The sequence below is a fragment of the Ischnura elegans genome, chromosome 5 (genome assembly GCF_921293095.1).
Source record: "Ischnura elegans chromosome 5, ioIscEleg1.1, whole genome shotgun sequence".
Lineage (NCBI taxonomy): Eukaryota > Metazoa > Arthropoda > Insecta > Odonata > Coenagrionidae > Ischnura > Ischnura elegans.
The window spans coordinates 35,138,102-35,156,928 of NC_060250.1; the positions used below are offsets into that span (position 1 = coordinate 35,138,102).

The following is an 18,827-nucleotide window of genomic DNA, read 5'->3' on the forward strand; positions in this document are numbered from 1 at the left end:
CACTTGTCTCGCCGTGACCTTGACTTGTTTATTTCCGTCCCATCGCGAGGAGCCTCGATGGCCAACCCTTTTATTAATCCCACCTGCCCGACTGCACCCCCTCTCCACCCGAGCATCAAACTGGCCCGCATCCCCTACCGCCACTGCCCGCGAATATTGCGGGGGTGGGGGGTGGAAAGGTGGAGAAAGAGGAGAGGGCTGGGATGAGTGCGCGAATCCACTCACAAAAGATGGAGGGGGAGCCATCCACGTTAAATCCCTGTCGCAAGCGCGGAGTTAACACGCGTTGTTAACGATACACAACATTAACTCCACGGCGGTAAGACAAAGTGGGTGGAGAAAAAAAAGAGAAAATGGTTTAGGAGTTATATGCAGAAAACTTTCAATCTAATTTTTCGTAATGTTACAAATTTTGAATGCATGTAAATATTAAACCTAATCCTGAAAAAATGAATTATCTTAAAAATTAAAATTATTTCGTAAAAGACCAAAAAATTCGTAATAATTTTAGCGACATTGTTGCCAACAATGGTACTTCACTTTTCAAGGAGTAATTTCATACACGAAATATTATCTCACCTTCAAACTAATTAGATATAAATAGGTACATACGGTCGATTAAAGTTCGAACGAGAAAATTGTTGTGTTATAAGGGTAATTGCAGATAAATACTCCTGCCTAACAAACTGGTATTTTATGCACATTAAAAGATCATAATTTAGAACTGGTACATAAATAAGCATTTAAATCATCCTGCCGCAAGCGTGGATTAGATGCGACATTAACTACTCGGCAGTACGACAAAGTGGATGAAGGAAAAAATGAGGAACAAGGTTAAGGAATTATAAGCAGAAAATTTTCAATGTTAATTTTCGTAATTTTATAAAATCTAATAAGACATTTAAATATTCAACATACACCTGAATACATGCCTTATTTTAAAGGGCTAAAACATTTTTCATGAAGTACCAAAAAATCACAAAATATAGTGACGGCGCTCAATGTCCGTCGTAGTTTACTTTCCAAGGAGTGATTTAAGGCATGAAAGATTATCTCAACTTAAAAATAAGGGGGGAGGAAGAAAGAGAGGATGAGTGCGCGAATACGCTCACAAAAGACAGGGCGGAAGCCATCCACATTAATTCCGATCGCAAGCGCGGCGTAGACGCGACATTAACGATACGACATTAACTCCGCGGCAGTGCGACTAAAAAAAACTGCCATCGCATTGTTGTCGTTGCTAGTGCCGACGATAACTTGGCAGGGATGTTCACGAGTCGCTCACTCGATAACATCATATCCACACGCAGCTAAGCCAACCCCTTTGTCTTTCGTCAGTCTTTTGTGAAAAAAAGGTTTTACCGATCGTTACGTGCTTTTGATTTTGTTTCCTCTTTAAGCCACTGACGACCTTTAGGCTTCCCAGTCGTGATTAACAGCGTCGTAGCTTCGATGAGTCGAGTAGGTACCACACCACACCTGGGCCAACCGAAGATCAAGATGATTACTGAGTAATAAAAATAAAATAAAAAAAGTAAACAAAAATAGAAAATATTTACGCCCTATTTCCTAATTTTCACAGATTCAGTGGAGCAAAATTGAGAGAGTGGTTAAGGAGTGATGAACAGAAAATTTTAAGCGTAACTCATTCGCAATGTTACAAATTTTTGATGCATGTACGTATTCAACTTCAGCCTGGTTAAATTGATTATTTTAAAAATTTAAAAATCGCAATGAATCTAGCAACGGCGCTGAATGGCCATCAGCCATGCTGCCAATATTGCTACTTCACTTTCAAAGGAGTCATTTCAGACGTGAAAGATTATCTCACCTTCAAACTAATTAGATATCAAGGCATACGGTGGATTAAAGTTTGAACGAGAAAACAATTGTTTTATTAGGATAAATACTGATAAAACCTCTAAAACAATGAACTGGTTAATTTATACGGAATAAAAATTGTAATTTACAATTGTTGCATAGAGTAGTAATTATGATTAACATATACTCTACACTCTCTTAAGTAAAAATCAAAGCATGAATGAAATACTTTTGAAATTAAACGATTACCATGCAAATAATATTTCAGAAGAAAGGCAACCCCATGCGGATAGATATGAGGTTTGATGTCGCATGCCAATGATTGTGTTTATGCATAAAAAAAAACCGTCTTTCAACGAATGAGTCGCAAACAGAACTCGGACGAACTCCGCATTGACCTCCGATCAGCAGCTGGCGAAAGATTCACACATATCTACGCCTTCGCTCGCCTTCTCGCTGTAAGCCATCACAAATCCCTCAAACGGAAACCGTGAATTACGATGGCAACTTTTCTCGCCGAGACACCAAAAATAGTTCAGCGTCAATAAAGTTTGTTTTGCGGCCGATTTTCTTGCGGCCGAAGAAATCTTCAGCTGGCTAAGTTGCCCAACACTCTCCAACAATTTCTAAATCTGAAAAAAAAAGTCGGGGAACAAACACAGTGAGATAGGGTACGCGAAAGAATGCGGGATAGCACGAGGGGATGAAAACCTAAGGCATTCAAAGAGGGCAGCACTCAGAAATCTCTTTTTCTCAATTTGTAATGCCTGTGTCCATATCTTTCATATTGTCAAACTTACTCATGGCCACATGTGTGCATGAAATTTTTCCTCTTAATTATTCTTGCGTGGAGATAGACTTCATAATTATTTAAGAGAACTAGAAGTATAATGAGTGAAAGGGGAGGGATAACGAAAATTGTTAGTTGAAAGATAAATTATAAGTCTGCAGCTGTAAATATTAAACATGAATTATTACCGAGAATTAAACTCGAGGAAAACGTATCACAGAGAGTTATCCATGTAACGACCTGATAATGTTGCTCATTGTAAGAGTAGTGGTAAGAAATTGTAATCGCCTGAACTTAGGGCTTACCAACGCATTCGCTTTCTTCACCGTAAGTCTACACGATTCAGCTTAATTCATTTAAAAAACGTTATGTTGATGTAGGCATCCGCGGAGTGGGGCATTAGGAGAATAAATCGACGCGGAGGACAACCTAGAAACCTTGCTGCGCCCAATATTTCATAATCTAGTGCCACTTAGCCGTTTAATCCTCAGGTCTCCATTGTATTTGTACACGTTCGCCAATGGCCGAAAGTATCAAATGCAAATAATATCAGTAAACAGCTTATTAAAACCACTGTTTCCACAAACTTTTATTTTCACCGAACATGGTTTCGGCAACTTGTTCCATTATCAAGAAACCATGGTCGGTGAACAGACAAGTGGTTTTAATAAGCTGAATATCAAAGATTTCCACCGTATCACGCCGGACACTGTATCTTTAATATCAGTAGAATTGGAAACATCTTTTCAAGCTATTAATGATGCGAAACACGGAAGCACTTCACATCAAGTGCATGGACGGGATCTCATTTGCCCATTTCGTGGAGCCTTCACAGAAGTGATTCTCGCGTGTGTGTCAGCAAACGTGTCGCGTGTGTGTCAGTCGGACACGATTTTCTTCTCTAATTTTTGGCGACCTTCGGACCATCGTCACTAATTCACGGATTTCCGGCTGTAATGCGTCACCCGTTACCTTACAAACAGTCACAAAATCTCTAACCGCCAACAATGTTTCCATTAACACGCATCTAATAATAAACACAGATCGCAAAACTAGTTTGATTGGAAAAAATAAGTATTTCACGGTATTTCCATTTAATAATGGGAATGAGGACGCTAATTAACAAAATCTATTCGGTTAGCCTAAACTATGTTCCGACAGAGTTAAAAAACTGGTAACCAGTTCTTTTTTAATACATAAGACTTTGGATTGCCATGCTGGAAAGGAATTGAGCATAGCAATGTCACCAGGCATACTCAATCGAATGATACTGCGGAATATATCTAGGGACAAATATAATACATTCTGTTATGGAATATTTAGAACACAGCGAATTTTGAGAAAAGAAAGTTTCAATTACTCTAGGAGATTCTCAATGCTAGCATGTATGACCAATGCAATATGAAGGAGTAACCCTTAGAAAATGATTGTTTGAATAGTTCTACTTTTGTCCTGGAGAAAATATAGGAAGTTAACCAAGTAATTAGCAAAAAGAATAGTAATATCCAAGAATACCATTTGCAATATCAAAGAGGAAAAATTTAATTGGGCAAAAGCAAAATTGAAAAAAACGGAAAAACTTGATGATAATAGATGCATAGAATATTTTTTTGTTGCGAAATTTCTAGAAATTTAACCTAACGCAACAATAAAAGTATCACAGATTGAGAAACCTGTACGTGCGTCGTATGTTACTAACATATAAAAACTTAACTAAAAGTACACAGGAAAATCAAAAATGGCCATAAAACATGGAGGATCAACTGTACCTAAGAATTACACAGCTTCATGCTAAATACGCCCAACTCACTGAGCCACAATGCTGATGAATATAGTTTTTCGGCGCTCATTCCGACAGTTTTATGCCTAATAAAACAGTGTGAACCTAAGCGCGGTATTTGATCCCAATTTATCATTTAAAAACTGCTATTAAAATTGCCATTAGTCTGTCACTTATCGTTAGCCCATATTGCACAACATCAAATATTAATGACTTATTTCGTTAATATAATTAACTGCCCTCATGCTTAATAATACCATGAGCAAAATGCCTGCATACATTGGATACACCTTATACTTCTCCATCACCCTTAACTGCACGTTAAGAATGTCACTGTAAAACTAGAATCCACCCGTTTTCCGCGAACCTATCAAAAAACCTTTGGATTATCGGAAAAATCCACGCGAACGAGATCGGCACGTGAGTAAACAAATCCCTGTGGAGGGGAGCCAATGTTTCCGTGGCAACCGCGAAATATAGCCTAAGAGAAGCGACGACGTAGCCATGACATAAGCAGGTGAAGAACGAGTGGAATATTCAATGATCCTGGAGCGGGAAACGCGCGCCCTTGAAATCCGCGGAGCTACGAGGCAGGCGGGCGCATACGACGAGGATTCACGCCGGGCTCTCATGACGCGGACGCAATTACGGGTGCGCGTGCCGATGGTAATCGGGAGTGGATGGAAATCATTGACTTTCCATGATGTCATAGAGAGGGGCAAATGGGAATACCGTATTTGTGTAGCAGTGCGACTTCGTGCAACACCCTCCCTCAATTCCTCTTCGAGGGTTGTGACATTTTTTAATTTGATTACCATCCACGTGTCATACGGAAAAGTTCCCTCTTTAGTGGATTGGACGATGAATATTCAGGCATTTTGCCCATGCATTCGAGAATATTGAGGAGTGACGGTCAGGCCTGAAACCATGGGCGGAGTTTAAGAGTTTTACGCTCGATTCTGCTTTTATGGGTTATGAAATACCCCCAGTCTCCCCAACCCTCCCCTGGAAAATTTGTTTAAATCAGCTGCTGAAAGCAGCATCTTAAGAACTGTCAAAAACAAAAATATTTTAGATTTTTCTACGGGTTTCGTACTTTTTTCGGACAAATCACCATTAACTCTCTACCATGCCTAAAACCTTGCCGGAAATAATAATAATTTTAATGTCTCATAATACAAATATTATATGAAATGTGTTAAAAAAAACAAATATTTGGAAGTGAACACCCTTTGAGACTTTCGCCTCGTTTTATGGATGCCGAATCACTCATTGATAAATAATTCCAAATTTTAAATTTTAAGTTGGCCCGTGTAGCATTCTTTTATTAACTTTTTTAAACTTTCATTCAACTGCTGGCGTACAAAAACGAAATACATTAAACAAACACATAAAAATCATGTTCAAAATGGAAATTAAGCATGCAAAGAAAGAAAAAGAAAAATATTACAGCACTTCACAATATCCATGCAACACTCCTCGTGTGTTGGCTGCAGCTACAATTTTAAATAAGTGAGCAAAAAGTCTACCTTTCGTTCCTCGCAAAAAAATTACCTACAGTGTGTTGATTATCAGAACACATATTAATAGCCAATTTTCCGTCGGAGTACCTTGTTCAACATTCCATGCATAACTTTTCACAAGAATGTTTTACTCATTAAATCTGGTTTTCCCTAAGTTGGACATCGATGAATTATTTCACTCATCCAGTCTACGCTTAGAACCCTTTTAAGACTACGTGAGTAACTTGTAATACTCAATCAACCTTACTTGATAAAACTCATGTTTATAAGTTCGTGAACTTGTTCTCTAGTTACCCTAATACTAGATTATCATAAAAGAATGTAAATAAATACAAAAAGGTAATATTTAATTGTTTAATACGAGAGCGACACTGCCTGAATTATGTGACCATAGAAAACCAGTTGTCGTGAATGAATGAGAAAGCTTGAACTAATATTAAAAGTGCAAAACGAACAAGCAAAGCGTCGGAAAATTACTACTCTCTGTAGCTTCTTCGGATACGCCTCTTAAGCGACTTGATGATTCGGAATAGATGTTCAAAGCAAGGTGGCAGGCGTATGAATTTTTTGCTACTAGCAATGAAATCAACATAAAGTTTGCTTTGTAGTACGCAGTAAGAATCCCCGTTAACCCCACTTCCTCCGTACTCTGCATATGCAATTGGCTATTACCCCTGCATTCACGGAAATAAAAAAGAGTGCGTTTTAATAGCTAGGGAGTTATATAAAGAGCTGAACATCTCGCACACGGCCTCATCGACAGAAAAATCTTAAAAAATGAAATTTTTATACTGGCCTAAACATAATTTATAATTTTTATGCAAAGAAATATTCATCATCTGAAAGTACATACTACCTTTATTCACCTGGGAACGTGATTCCAAGGATAAATATCCCAACCGTACTGCATATGAAATTTTGGTAAATGGCAAATGTGAGCGGCTGGAAATTTATGAAACGATCGTTAAATTAATCAAAAGATAATGACACCTTTTCGCCATCTCAAATTTAAACCACAGTTGTTTTCTGAGTGGCATCTGAAAAGAGAATAAAAATAATAAAAAGTCATAAATTATGAACGTGAAGGCTTAAAATCATAGCTCATCTTGGTGAGTTCAATCAATCATTTGCAGGGTTTTCAAATTATGTTTAAATTAAAAAAGATGCAATGTAAGTTATACTTTAGTCAGCAAACAGATTAATTAATAAGAGATATAATCATACCGGCACCTTATCCAAAGCACAAAATAAAATGGCCGATATCTAAAAAGTAGGAAACTTGTAAGTTGTGTAATTATTCTTAGCAGTCCTCCGTCGTGGATAATCTTTCGTGCACCAAAAAGTCGGCGGTATTTAAAACAATTTTTTTCTTATTTTTGACGCATAGAATAACAATAAATTATAATGCCACAAACGAGGAATAAGATTCTGCTCTGTGGGGAAGAAAACTATGAAACAAAGAATATTAAGTTGAGTTCGCTAATTCACGATGGAAAGACTATCGAATCGCTCTTATCATATAAGGACTTGTAACCATTAACAGGTATTTACTTTTTTCAGCTGTCACTAGTAACGATTGCTGTATGTTTTAAATGGATCAAAGTTCGTAGTATTTCTTTTTTCCAGCTATAAATTTATTTCTTTGTGACACACGTGATTAGTTCTTTTTCGCCTTCATCTGCCAAGAGAAATCATCCGTGAAACATATGAAAAAAAAAGAAAAATCGTTTTCATTTTTCACCACACGGTTTTGGCCTATCGATCATTATTCCTACGTGTTATCCTCCCGACGCGACGGAGAAAGCGAAGGACTCACAGCCCATGGACGTGGCCCATGTTTGGGTTGAGGAGCCCAATTGGCTACGATTCTTTCCGGAACCTATTCGTACACTTATCTAGGACAAGGCCACTTCCGGGCATCCTACTTCGAAGTCAAGCTCAAGTCGTCTAGGAAGGAATTGAAACACACTCCAAGCGTATTTTTGGTGATCAATGACACTTGAAATTAGATGTTGATTTCAGTAACCATGACCTGAACTGGTAATTTTTGAAAGTTGCCAATATAAGCGAATATTAGAATTGAAGAAAAAGAAGAAAGTAGAAGAATAAAGGATTAATCACAAGGAGATGAGGCATCGGTTGTTATTTTAATTCTGTAGTTGGATATTCTGAGAAAGAAGAAATTTAATGCCAAGGACTGCCTATCGCCCTTGAAATAAAAATTCATCCAAGGCCACGGAGTGAACCATCACTGCACATTACATATCGATAGCTAAGTTCTGACAACACGTATCTCAAAAATTGCAACTTTTCAGGAGAGCATAAGAACGATTTATTTTTTCTGATTGTACGCTAAAATTAAAGAAAAAAATTTAATAAAACTGAAAAATAAGCATACAATTGCGAACAAAGAGTTATTTTTTGCTTGAATTCTATTTTTTCATTTCATTACACTTTGTTTAAGATACCTGTGTCAAACCGGCCAAATTTTGAGATAAGTGTTGCTAGAACTTAGCCATCGATATGCTTGTATACTCATCATGATTCGGAGTCAAGACGATTTTGGAATCAAAAATCATTTCGACACCCTGAAATAAAATCTGTATGTGAGAGATAAGAAATTAAACTTTACAGATTCGACCGTTACTCATAAAAACCCTGACAGGAAAAATGATATACGACAAGAATACGAATAAAAATGGCATTGTAAGAAAACTGTTTACGTTAGAATTGATCTCATTATCCAAATTTTTCTTAATTGGTAAATTTTATTTAAAAATAAATTTATTAACGGGCAGTGACCCATTTACAATACATAATTAAAATGAAATATTTGCTGATTTAAGATAGCATCATTGATAGGTGAATTAGTATGCAGTCACATCCTCTGGACCAATGATGGAAACGTCAAAGGAATAAATAAGCTATGAAAAAATATGGCTTGATTGAGATATGAACTCGCATGTCTCAAATAACGGTTGCTAACTGGACTTGGAAGTAAATTTACCAGCATACCCTAACGGAAATCAATTGATCCGGGTTCTAGTCCAGGTAGAGTGAAATTATGTTTTTCAAGGTGGATTCTATCATCTGGATATACAGCCATTAAAAATTTTCAGAAGCACACACATTCTCTCAATAATCAAATATAAGAAGTACGATGGGAACCCTGATAAATTCCGATATCTGAGATGATTTCGTACTGATACCGCTGGGAAAATTCACGTTCTAACTTTCCTCGTCAATATTAGATCCAGCTGCTTCCGGGAGTCGAAAAGTTAATGATACCTTTACTATCACAGCTCCGTCTCTTAATCCTAATCTCTTAATCCTTGGATGAACGGGAAAGCGATAGAGTTATTTTTTTATTCCTTTTAGTAAAAGTATCAACAGATATAAAACTATAAATTGCACGGTATGGTCTCCTTCGGGCAAGCCACCAGTTTTCAACGATGATGACGAAACAATATTGATAACCGATTAAATTTATTGAGAGCGGCAAAATACCCGCGGGAGCCATTTCTCCTCACATCGAGAAAATGTTTAATGATAGGGAAAACAAGTGTTTATTTATAAGTTTGGCATGAACCCACAGCAATCTGAATCATATTTACTGCTGTACTACTCCAATCTTGGATTTATCAATGCGTAAAGCGCAAGGGCGATTTCTGCGAAGAAAACATATCCCTTCCTGGAATCGATATTAATATGGATACTCGAATTTTCAGGGTGGTTAGTTGTAACTAACACGTTAATTTATTATGAAGAATGTCTGTTGAGGACATAACTTCTTTGATTTGTTTGAGTCTTGATCGTGAATAGTGACAGCAAAGGTAAAGGCGTGTTGTACACCGCAACTTCTTCGGCACTGAAACATTTTCATCAAAATGTGCATGACGGAGAAAGTAAGAATGAGGAGTTAAGCCAGCCTTTTAGTAGTTTAGGAATGCTGTACTTGTACTGTAAATATAAAACTTTGTACAAGTTTGAAATCCAAAATAAGTTTCATTGCATTAGCAGCAAAAGCTTAGTGCTTTTTATTTATTCTTTACGTGTTATGGTTTTACCTGATTATTAATTTCATGAGCTTAAGTGAATCCACAATAGGGTGGTTTCCTTTTCTTTTTTTATTGCCTAAATCGAAATATTATTACTCCTGGAGTACGTATTTCACGCTTTTAGATTTTTAAATGACGATATCTATTTTTCGCGATTAAATGAAAAGTGAAAAATTTCAAGCGCGCGAAAACGCGACGCGTAAGTAGGAATGAAGGGAAAAAGTCCGTACGACGCATTTCTGGTTCCCCCTCCCGCCTGGTAGGTGACCTTGATCGAGGCTCTGAGCGCTGATAGGACGCAGGATGCTAACGGGTAGCTGAGTACCTTCCTGTCTGGTAGCGCATGGCTTAAAAAAGGTTTATTAATACCTTATCAAGCGAAGAAAACTTTCCGACCTTAGCCAGTTTTAATAGGTGATTATTAAGACATGTTTCCCTGAGCTCTGTGACTCATGCATGCATTGGTAGCCTCTGACGATGCATAACTCCTATCCTCTCGTGTAGAAACTAGGTCCCTGTGACGTCACGTGGAGTGGAATCGCATGGGCGCCAATCTGGCCTTTTTCAAATGAGGATAAAATTTGACCCTTGCCATTCGTCTAAACCGGTATTTCAAAAACCAAATAATTTGTGTATTATGAATACACTAATGGTGGGTAACGAATCGCCATCAATGCCTTTTGTTTTCTTTGATGAAGGAAACTACCCTATTCTACAATAAGCTTTCTTCTAGTTTTAAATTCATTTAAATTGCAGCATCTCAGAAAAATAGTATTACGTAAAACAATTAATACATGCTGTAAATTAAGGAGGGAAAAATCTAATCCGGTCAAAAGGTTTATAGATAACAATCTCCAATTATTCCACGAAAAAAAAACTGTCAGATTCGAAAAGAAAGTGTTCTTGTTCTCTCCTGAGTCTGAGACATGCCATCAGTGAAAGCATTTTAAAATGAAATGTGGAGGCCTTCATCTATTTTGACGCGCCAGAGGGTCCCCATGAAGAAAAGCGTGGCGGCAGATGGAGGAGTGAACGTGCGAAGGGGCAACGTTTCGCAACAGCGCCTTTGGAGTGCGCAAGAAGCTAGATTGGAAGGATTCCAGGTGAGATATGCCGAGTCGAATAGAACACCACTATCAGCAAGAAGCGAACGCTCTTTAGGGAGAGGAGGCGAATGAATCAATGGGGATGCATAGAGGAGGCCCAATTCCATCCCACAGAAGGTTGACTTATGTTGCCAATTCGATCGCATTTTAATCTGTGAAATGTGATCCAATTTTTCCAATATTTTGCATTATTATGTTTTTCATTGCGAGGAATTACATTGTAAAGTTATGAATTTGATAAATAAAATCGTCATGAATGTAAATTTTGGCTGAAACCCCGAATTACACCTCATTTCCCGGTGAAAGTCGGATCAATTTGTCCGTCAGCGACGCGAGTGGCGATTATTGTAAACCCATTTAAATGCGCAGAGGGTGACAACACATTTAGAGGAAGAATTGAGGATCCTCTTTTGTAATATTCGTTCACTGAATATTACCGGCACAAGAAGAGTGGCGAACTGAAACAAGGAAAGAGAGATAGCATCACTGATACGCACCTAATCCACACTGATCATAGCTCAGGTGAAATAACGATTAATTAAAGCAGTTCGAGGTTTCATAGACGCATCTTCCTCAGGGATTTCCTTCAACTAAGAATTCTAATTGATTTATCTCTTTTGAAATGTAAGTATTTTTCTCAACTGCCTCAATTCCGACTCGATAATTCTTTGCACGGTAAAACCAATAAGGAAAAAAGTGGTTCTCTCCTGATAACCTCCAACTAAAGAGCACCTCTCACTTAGAAACACATTTTCCTGGACTGTTAGTGTCAGTAAGTGAGAGGTTTCTTTTGGACACTATCTCCCAATTTCACAACTACTTTCATTATACTGTGAGGAGAAGAAGGGGTGCGATTTTGGATCGAATAGCATCCCACGTCTAATGCAATTAGGAGATGATAACATCTTAAAAATCACACCTCACATATTAAGGTTTAAAGCTGGAAATCACAAGTAACCTTTTTTCCTTTGGTGCTGAAATCGATGAGCTAAATAAGTGGTAACATAAAATCAGCAATTTTATTATTAGGATTACATACCACAGGTAGGTATGCCTCTAGAGTCGCTGGCTCCGGGTCTGAGGTTAAGGAGACCGAGAGGAAACTGACAGAGTTTGGGATGATTTAACGATAGCATGATTGGGGATTCACTCCAACGCAATACGTCAAACAGATGGAAAGCATAGGGAATGTGATTACATAAGCAATTCGTTCTTATGGTGGATTTTGACCTTCAGTTGTTGCACATCTCGTTCTAATTTCATTGTTATGGCATTCTGTGACGATGGGTTTAAAAACAGTACGGATGTAAACAGTTGCATGCATGAATCTTAAAAACTCCTTTGGAAGCATCAGGTGCTTGGTGATAGTTCATCATGCTACCCATCAACAAAAATTAGTCTAAAACCATCAATTCCAATTTTTCTTGACTTCCTTCTTTCGAAAGTATAGTAAATTATTCCTTCTTCTTAAAACATGTCATTATTTGCTACATAATCTATTCAGAGTAATCTCTTTGGGAATAACGCTAATACAATGAAATGGGTACAAGGAATCTCGAAGCAAAATAAAGGGCCAGGAATAAATAATGGATGATGGGTGTTTCTATATTTAATGAATTAGTGGGATTCGTTGCTCAAAATAATATGAATATTCAATATAAATTACAAGGGAGGTAGCTCAGGAAGAGACTCCAAGAAGAGTATAGAGTGAAAGTGTACTATACGCGCACTTAGAAGATGATAACCTTTGAGAAATTTGTAAATGTATAAAGAGAAAGAATATGCCAAATAACAATGAAGAAAAAATGGGAATGTTTTTTCAATGTAACTTTGGAAAGACACTATGATGAGAGATTTATTTACAACGTACCCTTGAACGTGAAACAAAAGAAACAGTAGCAGAAAGTCCCAAATCCAAGTCCAAGAAAAAGTTTCTGATGATTTCATAATCCTATTTGCTCGTGTAAGTACCTGAATTTTAATACTTGCCATTGAACTGTATTTAATCAATGCGCAGGTACAACAGGAAAGAATTTTAGTCAAAGATATATACGTCCATGCAGTGGAGCTAAGATTCAATCTTCACGCACGATACGTAATAGCATCTGTTTACTAAGAGATTGACACAAAGCGTTCACGAGGACTCATCATAACCTTATTCATAATAGATCTGGACCGTAGGCTTTTGGCCTATGAGGCCAACCCTCGGCTGGCAGCGTCGGTGCAAAACATCCGCTCGTGGCACACAGAATGCGGCACTTGGCAGTGGCAGCAGCGACGAAATACCCGGGTGTGCAGGAGGGGAAGCAGAGAAAAGGAATGATTGTCTGCATGAGGCTAGAGCCGTCTAAATAAGGTGGCGGTCTGTATGCAATGCCAAGAAGGCGGGCAAAGGAAACAGGGCAGGGAACAAAATGGTAGTGTGCATTGCCGCGCGGCGATTCTCGTCTTTGTAGTTTGTTCTAAACGAGAGGAAAAATATGAGCATTACCTTAAATCAGCGATTCCCAACCGTTGGTACGCGTACCCCTTGGGGGTATGCCGAAAATAATCGGTAATGGCGGACGCCAGGCACTATGTATCTCTTACCCAGGAAATATGTATACATATTATATGGGGTATGTAAAACAAATTTTCTATTTATGCAATTATTTATAACTAAAAGTGTCACCTGTCCGTAGTGAAATTATGTAATAAAATGTGCACATTAATTTTTGGGGGTACAATTCTAGATATACATATACATATAGAGAGGTACGGGAGGAAAAAAAAGGTTGGGAAACGCTGCCTTAAATGAAAAGTTTGGAAATATTTTTTCCATATAGCGTACGTCATTTCGATATTCATGTACTTTTCTACACGTCGGATTTTAAAATCTACGTTTTAGCCATTTAAAAAATCAAATAATGTGTAAAATTTAATTAAAAAAATAATATTCGCAACGCGAAGATGTCGTTCTCTCTGTAAAAAAAACAATGAAGTTCGGCAATCAAATATTTTGCCCATGACGACATGAAGAAGACGACCGTTTCGCCGTTCTCATAGTTTTTTGTGTGTTCTTCAACACTCTTTCAACCGCAGAGGCTAAACGTTAACGTTTAAACACTGTTTGATTATTTAACGTCGTAGTCAAATAAACAAGGAGTAAAATAATATGCCACTCAACCCTATGGCGATTCGATAGAATTTCATACAAATGCTTGCAAAAGTTCAGCGTTATACCGGCGTTAGGCGGCGGTCTACATGCAATACCAAGAGGTCGCGCTAAGGAAACAGAGCAGGGAGACAATGGATGCACGAGGATTATCAATCAGAGAAAGAAATAGCCAAGGCCTATTTTCGAGTACACCGGGCACGCTTCCGCTAGTGTGACGAAAAAGTGCACTAGGATGGCGACGACCTCGTGCCAAATAGGCTGCCACCTTCCTTAGCTTCCTTACACGCCTAAACTCTAGGGGCCAACACATCTCCTCTCTACAGCCCCCAAGTCGTCATCCTTTCGCTCTTTCAGACTTTCCTGTTTTGCGTCACGCAGTCCAACACAATCTGAACACAAGTACTGTGCATTGTTTATAAGAGGACGAGAGGGATGAGGTTATCGTAGTGGATAGGCCCCTTCTTTAAGTATTAAAATAAATACTAGCAATATTTCACGATTATAAAATATATTACGACCTAGGTTCTGATTTTACTACGACGGTGACATGAAGGTGATGAAGATGGTGTGGTAACTCTTAGAATACCTTGAAGATGATGTAGTACCTAACATTGAAACTTGGTCGCCGGCGTTCTTCAAGGTCTTCAAAGGGTTACCACGCCATCTTCATCAATTCGAAGATAATGTAGCAATATAACTGCTAACTTCAGGCTTGAAAAATCCGTGAAAATTCTCCATTTTGGAAATAAAAGAATAAAACTTTTTCACGCCCACTTGTATATTTAAATAGGCACGACCCGGGTTTCGTAACGTAATTACATCTTTAGGTGACTGATATTACATGCATCTTATATTTATACATAATTGAATGCAACGTAGTTACATCTTCAGATACCAATACACTCAGGAAAAAACCCTCCTCCCAAACCAAGGCCTCTCCTCCTCCCCCTCCATTCCCTGTTTAACCCCCACCCCCTACTCACCCAATACACTCCCTTCCAATAGATGTCCTTACTATCGCACTAAGTCATGTATAAATATAAGATGCATGTAATATAAGTCACCTGAAGATGTAACTACGTTGCGAAACCCGGGCCTTGCTTATTTAAATATACACGTAAACCTTACAAAGTATTATTCTTTTATTTCCAATGATGCAGTAACATTGAAACCTAGTTGCACGCGTTCTTCAAGGCCTTCTAGGGGTTACTGCGACATCTTCATCACCTCGAAGATGATGTAGTTTTCGCCGAATAAAGCGAAAGGCGCCGGCCCCAGAACTCCGCCTCCATGGAAAGACCATCAATTGGAAAAAATCTGCCACATATTTCGGAGTCGAGCTAGACGAATTCCTGACCTACAGAAGATTCAAAGAATTATCACGAGTACTCCGAGTTGGGTAGGCAATGACGTCCTCCAGGAGCTGACAGGAGAGCCAACGCTGAAGGAACGCCTAGAAACTGCAGCAAGAAACTTCTTCAAAAAGGCAAAAATGAACGACCAACGGCATATTGCCGCACTAGCAGCAGATTTTCCACAATGGTGGGACAGGTATAAACGGCCAATCTCTTCAACGGGATTGACCAAGCAATTTCCAAAGCACCAACGTGCAAGCACATGCATTCAAGTTTGCCGGAATTCCGGAATTTTTAGTCGTTGACTGATAATTTGTCGATTATTTCAATAAATATTGTAAGACGTGTGTATAATTGAAAAAGTGATTAATGATTGATATTAATAATAATTACCTATATATAGAGGATATGTACTTTATTTTCTCTCGCTGTAAAATAGCATGCTTTCTGCATTCCTTGTTCTATACACACCTACGACTTACTCCGAAAATTTTCAACACTGATCGATGCATGTGGTAACGGAGAAATAATAAATGGTACCCGGGGCCGTTAAAGGCATTCCAGGAAGTATCATCATAAGCTATCAGTGACAGTAAAACTCCACATTTTACTGCGGGAGTCGTTGCATAAGCTCTGAAATGGAGATGAGGCTGGAATGTTGTAATGGCGATAAAAATTCATACCAAGCATAGCATATTTCACTTATCGCGGGATTACATTTTCCTTTGCCCTCAACGGAAGAAGGGTCACTGAAAAATAGGCATGCATGAGAAGGCAAGAAAAAAATACTTCGGTTGAATGAGGTTATTACGTTGAATGACTAATGAAATATGAACGGAGAAACTAGCCGGAACTAATGCTGAAAAGGAATCAATGTATGCATATGATATGAAACTCTGTAAAATTACAACCTGTGAAGGTTATCTAGGCCAGCGGAATTCAAGGAAAAATATTATTTGAACAAAAATAGGAGCGGAAGTGGTAAATATCTAAGTAAAAGCAGTAATGAAAACTTTGGAATTAATAACTTACTCTCTTAGAGATTCGCAAAATGTGTACCTCATACTTCATATCAGCACGTTAAAGCTGCTGAAATGCCAAAGTTTTGGCTGATGGACATACGATGAAAACAGAGAATATGAAAACAAATTATGTTACTCATTAAAACAGTTTTTAATTAATCATAAGTAGCATAAAAAGTTTTCGAGCCCCATACTGATAAATAGAGCGTGATTGCTCAGTGGATAGAGTGTTGGACTGCAAGATATCATGGAGGGATCTCAGGCTCAAATCACGAGTAAAGCCTGTGGAGGCTCCACGCAAAAATTCTAAAAATACAGCCAGCAACAGGAAAAGGAACACGAATCCCTACCCCATTGAATCCAATTAACTATTATTATTGGTGACCGTTGATGGACTGAACTAATTTCACGTGACGCAGATCTAACCTCGTAGTAAGGAGTATATTAGCCGGAACTAATGCTGACAAGGAATCAATGTATGCATATGATATGAAACTCTGTAAAATTAGAACCTGTATAGGTTATCTAGGCCAGCGGAATTCAAGGAAAATATTATTTGAACAAAAATAGGAGCGAAAGTGGTAAATATCTAAGTAAAAGTTGTCAATAAAAATTTGTAATGAATAACTTGCTCTTATATTTATTTGGTTTCCTTTTCATGTGATGGACTGATGCGGTAAAAAATTCTGATGACTTTTCAGCAAAGTATGAATAAGTTGAATTCAAATAACTATTATTAGTGACATTAAATGTATTAAATTCGATTCATCCAACGCAGGTCCAACCTCCTGGGAAGGGAACTATTAGCAGAAACTAATGTTGACAAGTCATTAAAAGAAAATATGTCGAGAAAAATGTGTTACAGGGATCTTTTTTAAACGTCAATTCAACGGTAAGCTATCGATATAAAAGTAAATTTTTACAAAAAATGGTCCATAAGTCAAAACACAAAGTAACTGTTAACAGAAGAAATGGCGAATAGGAAAATAGTTTTCACACTACAAAGAACAGTAGTAGACAAGTACGAAGAATATGTTCAACGAATACCATTTCAATTCGTCCAACACCTAAGCAGAGGTCTCTAGAAATGATGATTAGTCGAATCTGCGACTAGGCCTTCACCCAAATCCTCCTAGGCCCACCCTTGTCCATCTGGGCCCTGTCTTGACCGCCTAGATACATATCTATATCACGGTGCTCGTGGCCCTGCTGTCTTACTATTTCGGCCAAGGTCCGATCCAACGGAGCATGTTTTCAATTTACAACTCCTTCCACCTCCTTTCTCGTCGACGGAGAAGAAGGCAACCACAAGTTAAATTCCCTCCTGACCGTAGGATACTATCAAATGTCACCATTTAGAACCAATGTTGTCAGAGACAAGTTGTCACCAGAAAGAAAGGTTTTTTGGTCGAAAACGAGGATAAAAATCGACAGGATAAATTTAAGAAAACGAGGATTGACAAGGAAGACACCTTCCCTTTCCAATGAGACTGTTATCGTTAGTAGTTTCCACACAGCTTCCCGAAAAATTTACGTTAAGTTCACCATGAGCGTTTAATAACAAAATTAAAGTGAAAAAATTACGTTATCAATTTTAATTACAATAGTTCTTTATATTGAAGGTTTTTTCATTTTGATTTTATTACTAGACGCTAATGGTGAAGTTAACGTAATGTGTATTTTCCGCAAATATAATTTTTAATGGCATTAATGAGCATTTAAGGTCATTACAGTTTATACTAGTGGAAAATTGCTGATGCCATTTCAATTTAGATATTCCACCTGATATTAGAATCTAAAACACCATTTGTCGACAGAAAATCCACTCCATAAAATGCATATATAATTTAAAAATTCATATCATTCGAATCATTGGAAATTTACCAAACAAACAAATTGGCCAAAGTCGAAACCGATCGTAGTAAGCGTCAAAAGGAGCATTAGTGTCAATCACCGCCTGAAAATGAAGAATAGTGTTAGGAAACTTACGGTATTGCTGAAGATACAGTCCAAACCCTCGATGGATGAATAAAATTCGACCTGAAAAGAAATAAAAATGTAATTAAAGGGTAAGCTAATTTTGTATTGTTTATATTTTAATAATATGTAACAATAATAACTTTCCTTAAATAAATTCACGGAAATCCATGCGAAACTACGGAGAATTAGAAAAATTAAAGTTTTTTCCTACTTCCAAATCAAAAATAAAAACCAT

The 18,827-nt window shown here is 37.8% G+C and overlaps 1 protein-coding gene across 1 annotated transcript in view; it reads right to left on the bottom strand.

Annotated features, from left to right (window-relative positions):
* Nucleotides 1–18,827, bottom strand: part of LOC124158705 (proton-coupled amino acid transporter-like protein CG1139) — a 192,468-nt gene that overhangs the window by 100,305 nt on the left and 73,336 nt on the right. The window contains exon 2 of the mRNA XM_046533947.1: nucleotides 18,602–18,652. The gene's annotated coding sequence lies outside the window, so the exon portion shown is untranslated. The remainder of the gene's footprint in view (nucleotides 1–18,601; nucleotides 18,653–18,827) is intronic.